The 14,228-nt window shown below is 43.7% G+C and overlaps 1 protein-coding gene across 2 annotated transcripts in view; it reads left to right on the forward strand.

The window, feature by feature from the left end:
• Positions 1 to 9,878: 9,878 nt before the first annotated feature.
• The window catches only part of PPP1R16B (protein phosphatase 1 regulatory subunit 16B), a 109,625-nt gene continuing 105,275 nt past the window's right edge, over positions 9,879 to 14,228 (forward strand). For both annotated transcript variants that reach the window (XM_053394054.1, XM_053394055.1), the window contains exon 1: positions 9,879 to 10,206. The gene's annotated coding sequence lies outside the window, so the exon portion shown is untranslated. The remainder of the gene's footprint in view (positions 10,207 to 14,228) is intronic.

Raw genomic sequence — 14,228 nt, forward strand, 5'->3', positions numbered from 1 at the left:
CACTCTCCCAAGAGAGATGGATGCCAACATTGTTGCTCTAGGTAGGATCAGCATTGGGTACATCCTTATATTCACAATCCTTTTTTGAAAATATTTAAATTCTTTTTATTAATAATCTTACTGCCACATTGAGGTTTTTTACATAAAATGTAGTATATAGATTTTATGAAATAAACAAACCTTAAGGTCTAGAAATGCGAGTTTAATGTTTAAAAACAAAGACAGGTGGGATTATCAAAATGTTTAATTGTGTACCCCATAAACATTCTGTATTTCTAAACATGCTGCACTGAAGGTCAAAGTGGTGGAAAGGCAGAGCATCAATCTTTGTAGCAAACAGTAGAGGGGCCCGTCACAAAAAAAAATGTAAGGTGGTCAAATGCCCTCTGTCCTCAACTCCAATAATTTGAGCACTGTTTTTCCCTTACCTGGTGACAGTGATGGACATGTTAAGCAAGCGTTTTAAGCTCTGCATAAGTGGGAAGCTGCTCAAGTGTCCTTTCAATCACCCATCTCTCCTGCTCTGTTCTTGGAAGGTCACAGCTTATCCTCTTATTTACTAAAGTGTGACTTCTTTATCCAGTATCTCGGGATTTCTTGCAAGCACGCTTAGCTCCCCTTTGCTAGAAAGGCTCTGTCCTTACACCCAAGTGCAGGTATATAAGCCCATTAAGGCTGCAATCCTACACACGCTTACTCGGGAGTAAAATCCCATTGAGATCAATTGATGGGTTGCTTAGGATTCCTGATAGGTATGCAATCGGGAGTTGTCCTACACGATAACACGGTCAACCTAGGATCTGAACCAATGGATTCAAGTTATAAGAGAGGAGATTCCGACTAAACACCAGGAAGTACTTTGTGACAGTAAGAGCTTTCCGACAGTAGAACGGACTTCCTCTGAAGAAGATGGACTCTCTGTCCTTAGAAGTTTTTAAGCAAAGGTTGGATGGCCACCTGTCATGTAACAACAGCAACAACAACAACAACAATATTTATATCCCGCCCTTCCCGGTTCAGAAAACCTGGCTCAGGGTGTCTAATAACAAATTTAAAACACTTAATTGATGCAACAAAAAACAGCATAAAATACAGTATAAAATGTGAATAACAAATTCAGAATTCAAAAATCAATTTAGGGGGGAAATCCATCCAATAAACATTAGATGATCACCAGGGCAGGCTAAGTTCAAACTGAAGGCCAGGCAGAATAGCTCTGTCTTACAGACCCTGTGGAAGGAAGTTAAATCCTGCAGGGCCCTGGTCTCATGGGACAGAGCATTCCACCAGGTCAGAGCCATCACATAGAAGGCCCTGGCCCTGGTGGTATGATCTGGTGTATGATCTTGTTGAGAGTCCTGTATTGCAGGGGGTTGGACTAGATCAGCCCTGGGGTCCCTTCCAACTCCACAATTATATGGTTCTATTGTTATAAAGCATATGGTTTCCAGAAAGAATCTTGGGAACTATAGCTTGTTAAGGGTGTTGGGAAGGTAAACTACAGTTCCCAGGATTCTTTGTGCTTTATAGGTTGCAGATTGAAGTCTAGTATCATTTAATAGGCTGTTCTAGTAGCAATAGCTAAAACTCCCCCCCTGCCATATAATTTTTATTAATTTTACAATAATGCTTTCCATTAAAATCTCTCCTCTTACACATTTTGGCTTTTTAGGGCCATGACTTCCTTCGAACCTTTCTTGTGATTTTCTATCTTTCATTTCAAATTTCTGCATTTTCATTGCTTAACCATTGCTTTCAAATCAAAAACATCAAAGCATATTTTGTTCTTCTCCTCTGCAGTGATTTTTCTACCTTTTCTTACAAAGCTTCTTGCGATCCTACCAACGTGTTTGATTGACTACAATTGTCTTTCAAATAATTTACAAATTTAGTCCAGTTCTTTATGAACTTCTGGTCCCGCTGTTTTCATATTCTTCCTGTCATTTTGGCCAGTTCCACACACCCCATTAACTTCAGTAGCCATTCTTCCTTTGTCGGTAATTCCTCTTGTTTCCACTTCTGTGCTAATAAAATTCTTGCTGCAGTTGTTGCATATAGGAAAAGCTTAGTATCTTGTCTGTTAATGTCTGTACCTACAATTCCCAGTAGAGAAGCTTCCGGTTTTTTAGTATATGTATATTTCAACATTTTCTTAATTTCATTATATATCATATCCCAGAAGCATTTCACTTTCTTACATTCCCAAGCAATAGCTAAAACTTGGTTCAGTGCTGTAGCTGAAATAAACACAGCAGTAGTTTCTTGCCAGACACCCAGTCATCTATATTATAATAAATATAATATTTCTACTGCTTCAGGTAGCATGAGTGCCTTCTCATGTTGGCATTTTGCTTCACAGGGTTAGCTGAAAGCACTAGATGTTTTAAAACGAGCAGGTCCAGTAGCACATATAGAGACAGTCTGTGTAAATGGGGTTTTCTAATAAGACTGATGTGAGCGAAGCTTTAACATGCAGACTTGATGAAATATACATCAGAAGCAAATCTGACCTGGACACATCATGTGTGAATTTTAGCTCTCTAGAGCAATAATTAGGAATTTGATTCAAATGAATTTAAAACAGGATACCAGATTCCTCCATTAATTACTAATCCTTACAAATCCCAGAGGGATAGTGCATGTTTGTGATGTCTTGAAGGTTAAGCAGATTTATTGTAGCATAACCCTCCATCCACTAGAGTCCCTTATTCTGATAATACAAATGCCACACTAAGCTTGTTAGCCTTTAAGGTGGGACAAGATTTTTCTTGGTATTGGCTAATTTTCACACTCTGCCACTGTGGCATTTAAATTGTTGTTGCTTCCTGTGACCCGCTCCTTAAATTACTGTAATTATTTGTCAGGACAAGATTCTGGAGCCAGCTTCAGCCAAAGGGATGTGAGGGTCAGATTCAGTTTGTGTGTCACCATCTACCTGTGGCCAAAGGAGAGAACACAAACGCTCTGCTGGATCCGGCCAAAGGCCCATCTAGTCCAGCATCCTGTTCTCACCAGATGCCCATGAGAAGCCCAAACTACAGGGAGACTGGCTAAGAAGCCTCTCTTAACAACAAATAAGAGGTGCCTGTTGCCCAAACAGGACTGTGTTTTTAAATATCAATTTTGCTAATAAAGGACATAACAAAGCTTGGTACTGATGTCTTGGAAAAGTCACATAGGGAAAATATTTCTTTATTAAAACAATATATTTGTATTACATCTTTCCATTAACCCCCACAAACCCTCAAGATGCCTTACAAAACATTGGAATCAAGTGCCATAATACTGTCTTTACTCGAATGTAATGTGCCATCGAATCTAATGCGCACCTCAAATTTCAAAACTTTGAAACCAAAAAAGTATTTGCTGGCAAATGTAAATGCGCCATGAAATCTAATGCACACCCTAATTTTTGTGACGTAATTTGGCCTCAAAAGGTGCACATTACGTTTGAGTAAATGTGGCAAATACAATAACAACTGTGGATGGAGAAAACAGCAGATAAATGCAGATAAGATACAGGAAGTTTAAAATTTAGTAGGTTGGCAAAGCAAATTCTTTTTGGAAGACAAAAAATGCTTTCTGCTATGTCCGAAGGCTAACCAAAAGTAAGTTCTGTTGAGGAGAGTCGCTACCTCTTTTATAATACACTTGTAAGGATGACCACATCCACACCATACATTTAAAGCACTATGATACAACTTTAACAATCATGGCTTCCCCCAAAGAATCCTGGGAAGTGTACTTGGTTAAGGACACAAAGTTGTAAGGAAGCACCTATTCCCCTCACAGAGCTAGAATTCCCAAAATGGGTTAAGAACCAACCCTTCTCTGGGAACTATGAGAATTGCAGCTCTGTGAGCTCTGTTAACAACTGTTAACACTTTTGCCAAACTACAGTTCCCAGGATTCTTTGGGTGGAGCCACGACTGGTAAAGTTGTATCATAGTTTTTTAACTGTTTGGCGTGGATGTGGGCCATGTTTACTCAGAAGTAAGTACCACTGACTTCAAGGGGGCTTACTTTCTACTAAGACTTAGTGTGAGGAAGCAAGTTACCGTATTTTTCGCCCTATAGGACACACTTTTTCCCCTCCAAAAATGAAGGGGAAATGTGTGTGCATCCTATGGGGCGAATGCAGGCTTTCGCTGAAGCCTGGAGAGTGAGAGGCGTCGGTGCACACCGACCCCTCTTGCTCTCCAGGCTTCAGGAAGCTATCCGCAAACCTTGCGCGCCTGGCGGGAGTTCCCGCGGGCGCGCAAGGCTTGCGGGCGGCAGCCTGCAGCACGGAGCACGGGCGCCCTCTGGAGGACGCCCCGTGCTTTGCGCAGGTGTCCGCAAGCCTTGTGCGCCCGGCGGGAGTTCCCGCGGGCTCGCAAGCGGCAGCCTGTTCTGGGGGCTGGGGTCAGGGGAAGCTCGGGCTTCCCCAGCCCCAGACCCGCGGCTGGGGGGGGAAATAATTTTTTTTATTCATTTCCCCCCCCAAAATGAGGTGCGTCCTATGGGCCAGTGCGCCCTATAGGGCAAAAAATACGGTATGTGTTTCATGAAAGGGCAGCAAATGGTTAGTTATTTGCCGCTATTGTTTATTAATTTATTGAACCGCCTTTTGCATGCCTCTGAAGGTGATTTAAAGCCATACTGTAAAACCAGCTGAAAATAGTTTTTAAAATAGTACTTCCTCTCAAAAATGGGGAGGTGTTAAGAAGTACAAAAGGAATGCTGAAGGAAACCCTTTTCATCCAGCTGGAAAAGCTTGTCAAAACAAAAATGTCTTCAATTGTTTCCGGAAAGTACAGATAACAGGCACCTGTTGTATCTCAACAGGGATGCTGTTCCAGAAAACATGCCCTGATTGTCTTTTTTACTGCCAGGGAAGAAGAGAGGTGCCTGTGTGGAATTCTGCCTCAAATGCCAAAATGGCATGACTGGCCTTGAGTATTATGCACCTTGAACAGGTGAGGGGACAGAAAGCCATTTTGCTGCTTGGGTCCTACTTGGCCAACGGTGGGAAACTTCTTTAAAGCCAAGGGCTGCTTTCCCTTGTGAGCCGCATGCCAGAGGTGAGGCAACAGATGTGAGTCATTATCTTTGCACAATAGGCTCCCTAGCCACATAAAAGCCAGAAGTTTCTACACAGATCTCCCTCTCTCCAGGCAAGCCAAGCAAGAAATGTTATTACAGCTCAAGGACACATTTTAGCCAAGCCAAAGAACCAGAGTTGCGTGTGGAGCAGGTCCAGTGAAGGTTGTGGCCTGGGAAGGAGGCTTCTGAGGGCCAGATAAGAATGGCTTGGAGGGCCATCTATGGTCCTCAGGCCCTTGGTTCCCTACCCCTGAACAAGGCACACCGCCAAACTTTTTGTTTTGTGTTTTTTTTTCTTCCAGGCTGTAACTTTCCTTTCTGCTTTTTAGGTCAGGTACCTGGAGGGACTGCCTCCATTTGGGTCGCAAAGCTGTGTCAGATTCTCCCATCTCCCGAGATCTATGGTTTACTTTTTACTCCCACATTTAGTGCAGATACATTTAAGGCCTGTGAATTTAGGTTAGACATTTTCTCCTCCCCAGAAGTATTCGTCATGCAGCCTTAACACCACAATTAAGTTTACTTGGTGCAAAATAAAGGAAGGAAGGGCCGCTCCTGTAATTCAACAGTTATACAAGGCAGAACTGTAGTATGTGCTTATTGTCTTACAGTACTTACAAGACTAAGAGAGGCCTGTGAAAGCCCAACTTCTACACAATTATTAAAAGGTACGGTTGCCAAATTTTATTCATCCACTGTAGCTGTTTCTTTAACAGCAGGGTTTTTTTTCTTTCTCTCTAGCAAGAAACAGGTGAGGATGTTTACTTCCATGCTTTGAAAGCATAGCTTAGGCACATCTGCTGCTATTAGAGATATAGGAGCAGGCCAAGCTATTCTCCCTCCCTCCATCAGTTGGCAACCTTAATTAAAAGCATAGGAGCCCTGTTGCCCTTGCCTTTGGGATTGGGGCAAGTTCTGTCGTGGGTAGCCTGCAAGTCCCCCAAAGCCTCACGTCATATTATGGCTTTTGATACATTCTACTTCAGAGGAAAAAAGTGATGTTATAGGTTCAGGCCATGAAGATTTAGAAAACTGGGGGGCAAGCAGAATGTAGCTGGGGGAAAGGGAGATTCCTTCAGCTAGAAAGGTTTCCAGAGTACAGTGGTACCTCAGGTTACATATGCTTCAGGTTACATACGCTTCAGGTTACAGACTCCACTAACCCAGAAATAATGCTTCAGGTTAAGAACTTTGCCTCAGGATGAGAACAGAAATCGTGTTCCGGCGGCGCAGTGGCAGCAGGAGGCCCCATTAGCTAAAGTGGTGCTTCAGGTTAAGAACAGATTCAGGTTAAGTACGGACCTCCGGAACGAATTAAGTACTTAACCCGAGGTACCACTGTACCAATATTCAGCAACTGCTAGAGGACCCTGAAGAACAGCTGGATGAAAAGTTCTCAGCCTTAGATGTTTTTGTATTATTTTAAAGCCTATCTTTAGTTACTTTTTAACAACCATTAGCTGTTTTTATGCTATGTTTGTAAATTGCCTTGACATGTAAAAGCTGATAGATGTGCCCAGGTGGATCTGGACTGCTTGGGTGTGACATATTTGCCAAGCTGGCTGCTCTGTAGCCTGTCCTTGAGACTGCTAGTTTGCACAAACCCTGCCTGCTTAAATGCCCCATTCTCATCCAGAAACTTATTTTAGACATGGGGGTACCCACTTGCCCTCTGTCTGCTAATCTCCTATCCATTGTCCTTATCCTCAATCTACTGCTGCCCTTCTCCCATTCCCTCTGGGTTTGCTGCTCCTTCATTCTCCCTACTAATCCTTATGACAGGTCTAGGGAACTTTTGGTCCACCAGATGTTGCTGAACCAAAATGCCCATCAGCCCCAGCAAGCAAGGTCAATGAGGGTTGGAGTTCAGCAACATCTGGAGGATCAAAGGTTGCCCACACCTGTCCTATACCTTATTGAAACTAACAAAAGTATGTGTCATTGGAATAATCACAGGTTCTTCCCCTGTCTACTCATGCCTCCATTTCACCCTTCTAATGTTGTTTTCCTGTGTCTATTCTATGTTGTAAGGCCCTTGGGGTAAGGACTTGGCATACCTGCTCTTTGTAACATGTTGTGGACCACCCAAGGGAAAATCAACCCTTGCTCCTTTATCAAAGGGCTCACAGCTGTTCCTGTAAGCCTACAGTATATGGTAGATCTCAAATAAATAGCCAGTGGATTTGAGTTTACCTTACTAGACCCACTACTTTAATCCACACTTCTGTCAGTTGTGCTTAATGCTCTGACCCCTAATTACACTAATGAACTCCCAAAGGCATTGTAGGGAGAAAACCGTACATCTTTTCACAGCAAATACGGGCTTTGATTAAACATTGGCAGACTAGTCTAGTAGTTAAAGCTAAATACTGTCAAACAAAGACTTCTAGCTTTTGAGAAGACACTGTCTCAAACAACTTATTTGGTTCGTTGATTCATTAACTTATACTGAGTGCCTTGAGATTGTTCAGCAACCTAGAAGTACAAAGCAGTGTTAATGCAGCACCTGCTCAAGTTTTACTCTTAACCTTGAGTACAACTACAAGTTATTCATCCCCGTAGCCCAGCTTTCCCCAACCTGGTGCCCTCCAAATGTTTTGGATTACAAATCTAATCAGCCCCAAGTAGTACAGACATACTCATAGGAATTTATTTTTTACTATGTTTCCAGCTTGACTGTGGGTGCTTCCAGAAGGAAACTTTATTTGCAAATGGGTCATTGGCAACAGCTCTTTTTTTAAAAAATAACAACAACATTGATCTCTCAGTGGAAGCACAAATCTGGATTAAATTGAGAAAAATATAGGCTGGTATTTTGATACCAACAATGTCATGTGAACTTTGCAAAGAAACACCTTCCATGCATCAGGAGTGCCAATCTCACAATAAACAGCCATCTCCAAGCTCCCTTGAAAATTGTATAAATTGTGACAATATGGGATGCAAAATTAGAATTATTGACTTGACTCATTTTAATAGAAATTTGTGGTCTTGTCCTTTGAACAGTAGGAGTGACTGGGCTTCAACATTGCAGAAATTTCATACTGATCTCCATTGGAAGGGCCTCTAGACTATAAGAAGTTCTGGCTCGATTCAACATTAATGGGAGCCATGTTCATCCCCTCTCTCACGCACTTACAACTCAGATTTCACTGCAAGTGTACATAAGATTGCAGTCTGAGTCCAACTGGGCTTATTTCTTTGGTTTTCTTTCCTGGATTGTATGACAACAGTAATTGCTATGGCTGAAACCCACAAACCACTTAAACTGGAATGCTTGCATTTAAACCAGTACTGTTGCCAAGCCTCAAACCAAAGTAGAGTAGTTGGAATGGGTTTTCTTTTCTTTAATCAGAATTTAGCCCTTGTAAAAAAGAAAAGTGCATTGGGGAAGGTGAACTTTGCCCTACATATATGTCTTAAACAGAATTAAGCCTTAATGATTTTGATGTTGTTAACTTTCAAGCATGATGCATGTTTAGAAGAGCAGCCTTATTTTCAAAACAGGCCCCAGACATTTTGCTGCCTGAGACTAAATACAAGATGGACCAGCCTATTTCGCATGCAAAAGCTGACCAGACTGATACCTACATCTCAGAGGTGGCTCATGCACAGTTTGGGGGCCTGATCCCGCCCCCAAATTTTGGCAACAGCAGCAGCAATAAATACACAAGGTGGTTGGATGGGTGGAGTCCAGCACTCTGACAGAAATGCAAGTACAGTGGTACCTCGGGTTAAGTACTTAATTTGTTCCGGAGGTCCGTTCTTAACCTGAAACTGTTCTTAACCTGAAGCACCACTTTAGCTAATGGGGCCTCCTGCTGCCGCCGCGTGATTTCTGTTTTGGTCCTGAAGCAAAGTTCTTATCCTGAAGCATTATTTCTGGGCTAGCGGGGTCTGTAACCTGAAGCATATGTAACCTGAGGTACCACTGTAACCCCATCCCTTTTCACCATATCAATACTTCAACAAAGGGAGAAAGGGCTACAAAACCCCTCAGCTGATCTACCTAGGATCAGCTAACAGGGGTGTGTGCCTGTAAGAGTGTAGGATAGCCACACCCACTCATGCAATAAGCCTCCTAAGAGTTTAGGATAGAGTGAATGTGGACCTCAGCCCGGAAAAGGCTATCCCCCCATTGTGCTCATTTATGAGAATTATATTAAGATTTTGCTTATTATGCATATTTTATACAGCTGCCCTGTAGCCATTTCTTTTGTTAAGCATACCAATTGTTTTGAGAATGTTGTGCTTATGCTTATATCCTGTTTCTTGAAAATATGTAAAAAGGGTCAAGAATACCGAAAGCACACAAATAAATGCATACATAAAAATGGGTCATCATCCCTTTCAGACTATATGGGAGGGGGGCACATGCTACTCACAACTTTGCCCTGCAAGTTCTCTGCACTACAGTGTAAAAATGCTGTACTTTGGGATTGTGTATATGCTTGCATTGGGTACAGGAATATATATGCATGTGTGTGTGTGTGTTCCAACTATCTGATTCGTCTCTGTGAGCACAATTTCGAGGTTTGGTGGAGCATCCTTTTAGCCTTGCAGCCTGGCTCTCTCCCGTTTGTGCCCGCGCCTTTCCCATCTCCCCTCCTTTACGCACCCGCTCGCCGCTCATCACCTTCCTCCCTGCTCAGCATCCCTGGTCCACGGCCTCCCCCCTCTCCACTTTGCATAGCCCCGCCTCGTGGGGCGGAGCTGGGCGGGGCCACCGAAGACCGGACCCAAAGGCTGTACCATCGGATCCGGCGGCTTTCATTCTCTTCCCCCCGCCCGCCCTCCTTTGGGTGAGTCCTCCTGCCTACTGCCGCTTCTTGAGCCCGCAAAGGACACCGAGGCTGCTGGAGGCGAGCGGTTCCCCGGAGCGCCGGCTGCAGGGTTCCGCTGCTTCGCTTGGGGCCGGCGGCTGCGGTGGGGATTTGGTCAGGCGCCTCGGGCGGATCTGGGCTGCTTGCCGCTGAGCCGCGTTAAGCGAGTGGCGGAGCAGCTGCGGCTGGTTCAGAGCGGCTCTTGCAGCGGGTCGCTTCGCGGGCGCGTCTCGCACCTAGGCGCCACCATCGCTGCTTCGGAGCCGCTGCAGCCGAGGCAGAAGCACCCAGGAAGGAGGTGGGTAGCTTTTTCTTCTTGTTCTTGTTAGGGATTGATGCGGAGGAGACCCCGCGTATTACCTGAAGAAGGGTCTAACACGTATGTTCGAGATCGTCTCCTAGGCTGTGCCTGAGTTATTCCCCCCCCCCCCGTGCGTTTTGCTGAACGCAAAAAGAGAACTTCCAGCTTTTTATTTCAGAAGTTTAGAAGGAAAGGGCTAATGAAATGGCCTCGGGGCTCTCACCTGTGGAAAACCCTACAGGTGTGGGGGCATGGTTATGCAGACGTTCACACGGTCCGTCAACACGTGTAAGGAGGAAAGGATGGGGGTCCTTCTCTCCCTCTTTCTGCAGGGGAGAGAAAGGAGGAGTGACACTCTGCACATCGTTAGAGGTTCTCTTGCCCTTATTGTGTTGGCTGATGTAGGGCAAACTGGAGTGTATTTGGGGTTTGAGCCTTTGCCTCAAAAGAAGCCCAGCATGTAAGCAGACCTTATGGGAAAGTGGGGATAGATTGGAGGCTCTGAGAACTGAAGTGGGTTGGACTAAATGACCCTTGGGGTTCCTTCCAGCTCTGCAATTGTATGGTTAGGGGATCCAGATCCATACAGAAACAGAAAAGCATTCCTAAAGCTTTGCATTCATATAACGGAGCTCCAATGCGTTTGAGACTCCGCCTTTCTTCCTTGGCTTCCTTAGAGTGTGGCTGCATATATGCAATAATGTGTGCATATTCATGTTTCCTTGGTGGCTTAAGGGAGTCCTTCTGCTATGGATGTTTCAATCTCTTAAGCCGTGGGCAGGTGCAGTGTACATTTCTCTCTCTCCCATGTGTCTTCCTGCTCCTATTGCATGCATTATTCTGCCCTGGTCTCCTGCATAGCTCTGGTGAATGCATAGCAGTTATTTCCTGACACCCTTTTGCTATTTCCATTCCATGCCTTCTCCAAATATCCACAGGAGGGAAATCGGGTTGGGGAGTGTGATTGAGGGTGTCGTAATGCCACCGCTGTGTTAGCAAATGAGGGGGATGCTTGCATGGGAGCTTAGAGAGGGAGGACTTGTGTGGGTGAGGCAGGGCAGAGATGCAGAACAGTTGGAGAAGGAAAAGGAGACGGGGTGTGTGTGTGATTTTGGAATTAGTCCTTTCTGAAACATCAAATTTGAAAGTTACAAAATGATTTTACGTTCATGGACATATGATTGTATTTTTATTTGCTTTCATCTAAGTTGGTGTCTTCATTTGGAATAAGGTGACATTTGCAACAACATGCTCAGTTCTTTTAAAAAATATATCCTTCCCCTAAGCAAAGCAATGTTAGGAAGGGTGATGTATGAGTTAAAACTTAGGGATAGGAGGTGTGGAGACAGGGAGGAACCTGCCTGGTTCTCCTAGCTTCAGGTCAGCTATACAAGGATTCTACTCCTTTGACACAGCTGCTTACTGATGTTCACTTTTAAGATAATGAGCCAAGTAAAGTGAATATACATACAGAGACTGTGCTCCAACCTGTGTGTGTTTAAACTGACTTTATCAACATACCATGCATAGGCTCTGTTCATGTAATCCCTGACCATGCCAGTGCATATATCATTTGACTGTTTGCAGGATCTGTTTCCAAGGTCAATTGCGTGTGCATCATTGGGGGACAGGGACAGCAGGTGTGATTCTAACACCACCACCTGTCACAAACCCAATATGTGGTCTGGAAAAGGACTCTGTATTCCGTTCCTCTGCAGCTTTTTGAATTGTATATGATTGTAAGCTGCTTTGGGGGTATTTTTGCCTTTCAAACTGCAAAAGTCTATTCAAACAAACTTCAATGTTAGGAACTTGCTTCTTCAAATAGGTTAAGAAGCTAAGGTTCTCAGTAAGGGCATACCTTTTCTGCATTAAATGCCAAATTAGATGTGGTATTAGGAAATATGAGCTGCACTGATAGTGTGTCCTAATGTACAGTGTGTTTGCCTGTTCTGAGCACTGAATGGGCCTGTTAATGTACTCAAACCTGTCTCCTACACACAGTGATGATTAACTTGCGTTATTTCACTTGCACATTCACAGCTGATGAGAATCATCCAGTTGAAACTGCTGTGATGTCATTCACACTGGGCCTGGGCAGGCCAAGGCATTACAGCCACCATGGCCATCATCAGTTGCTGTGATGACAAAATGAGCTTTGACACCCTTGGGCCAGGCAGAGTACTACTGCAGAGGGTGCACTTGGGAGATGTAGCGATTTTATTGGGGGGGGGGGGACTTGATGGGCAACTTTTGCTAAACAAAGCTAGATCTGCAGTGTCTGCATGCCAGAAATTTTGAATACCCCCCCCCTTGCTTATGTAAATCAGTGAAGCTGGGTTGATGTGGGTTGATGAGGGCTTGATAGCCAGCATGTTTCCATATGTAAGTGATTCCTACTGAGTGGGTGCAAGAATCAGAAGTAAGGATAAATTTGTGATGCAGGAAGCACAGGGGGAGGTTGCAATTCAAAGAGGAGGCTATGTGCCCTCCCTTTCCTTGCACCCTTGACCTCCTGAAGGTATTTTGGTGATAGATGAGGTTGCAAACAACCGAATGGATAATCTAGTTCAGTCCTCCTACATGAAGGAGGATAAGGCTGTATATGTTAATCCTGGTGTACGACTTTGGGACAGGAGGGCAGTTTATTCCATTGCACGATTGGCTTTGGGTGTTATCACTTTGCAGAGTTTCCATTATCGCAGAGTGGCAGCCAATTTTGAGGTGTGTTTCCCCCCCCCAATTTTCCTTCTGCCATTCTTGTGCTTTCACTTTGCTTCTCTTTGAATTTTCTTCCACCTTAACTGCGATCTAGGCACCATCTCGTAGTTAAGCAAAATGTGAGTGCTTTAAAAAAAATTTTTAAAATGAAATGGTGTTTGAAAAGTAGGGAACACCGGAGCATCTGGGATTGATTGCTCTATTGCAGTTTTCAACTGAGTCTCTCAAAGCGAAAATGCCAATGTAAAAATCTAATTTGGGAGAGGAAAGAGAGAGTTTTCATGTCTTGGATGATGTATGTTGTCTCAGTACAGCATCTAAGCCGCATTAGGAACAATCCTGTTAAAAAATTTTCATTTAATGATGATGTTCATCATTTCTATAGCACTTACGGTAATATAATAAAGTATGTTAGAATAGCATTTTCCTCAATAAAACACAATGAAATTTGCATCTTCCCTGGCCTTGTCACAGGTAGGATGCTAAAAACACAGGTGGACATTTATAAATAAAATAATAATTGCCTAACCTAGTGATGAGGAGAGCCATCCAAACTATTGGGAACTATTAATATTAACCACTCTCAGTATGTATAAAAAGGTCTTGGTTCTGAGTCACATAGGCAGGTTCCAACACCTTATTGTTGTAGTTACTATTTACTTATATGTCTTGCTTTTCCTCTAAGGAGGTCAAAGTAGCACATATGGTATCCTTTCGCCTCCCTCCCTTATAACTTTACAACAATACTGCGAGGTAGGTTAGGCTGATGGTTGTGAGTGGCCCTCAGTCATGCACTGAGTCAACAGTGGAGTGGAGATTTGAACCTCTCCCCCTGTGTTTTAGTCCAACCTAAGCTACAGGGTTGTTGTGATAATACAATGGGATAGAATTGTAAGCTCCCTGGGAGTAGGGTAGTATAAAAATGTAATAATTTCTCATCACTTCTGAACTGCAGCACTGAAATCGCTATCTGTTTCCATAAGGGTGCTGAAATATCTGTACAGCAGTACTCTCTCGATCAGCTTTGGCTATAGGAGCTGTCCTATTGGCAAAATGAGTTTGGGTTTGTCTACTATGAAAGCCATGTCTGTGTGCCCTGCCGATCTGTCACAGCAGTTGCGGAATGAGAGGTGCCTGTGAATTCACCCTTAAAACTACCTTTGGGAAATGGGGAGATGCCTCCAGGAAAATGTTGTTATGCCTCTGTCTGCCCTTGCTGTTTTCATTAGATGCACAAAGGGCTCATTTCTTGGTAGCTGCTATGGTGTGTGTGTGTGTGGGGGGGATACTTTCTAAAA

The sequence above is a fragment of the Podarcis raffonei genome, chromosome 6 (assembly GCF_027172205.1).
Source record: "Podarcis raffonei isolate rPodRaf1 chromosome 6, rPodRaf1.pri, whole genome shotgun sequence".
NCBI lineage: Eukaryota > Metazoa > Chordata > Lepidosauria > Squamata > Lacertidae > Podarcis > Podarcis raffonei.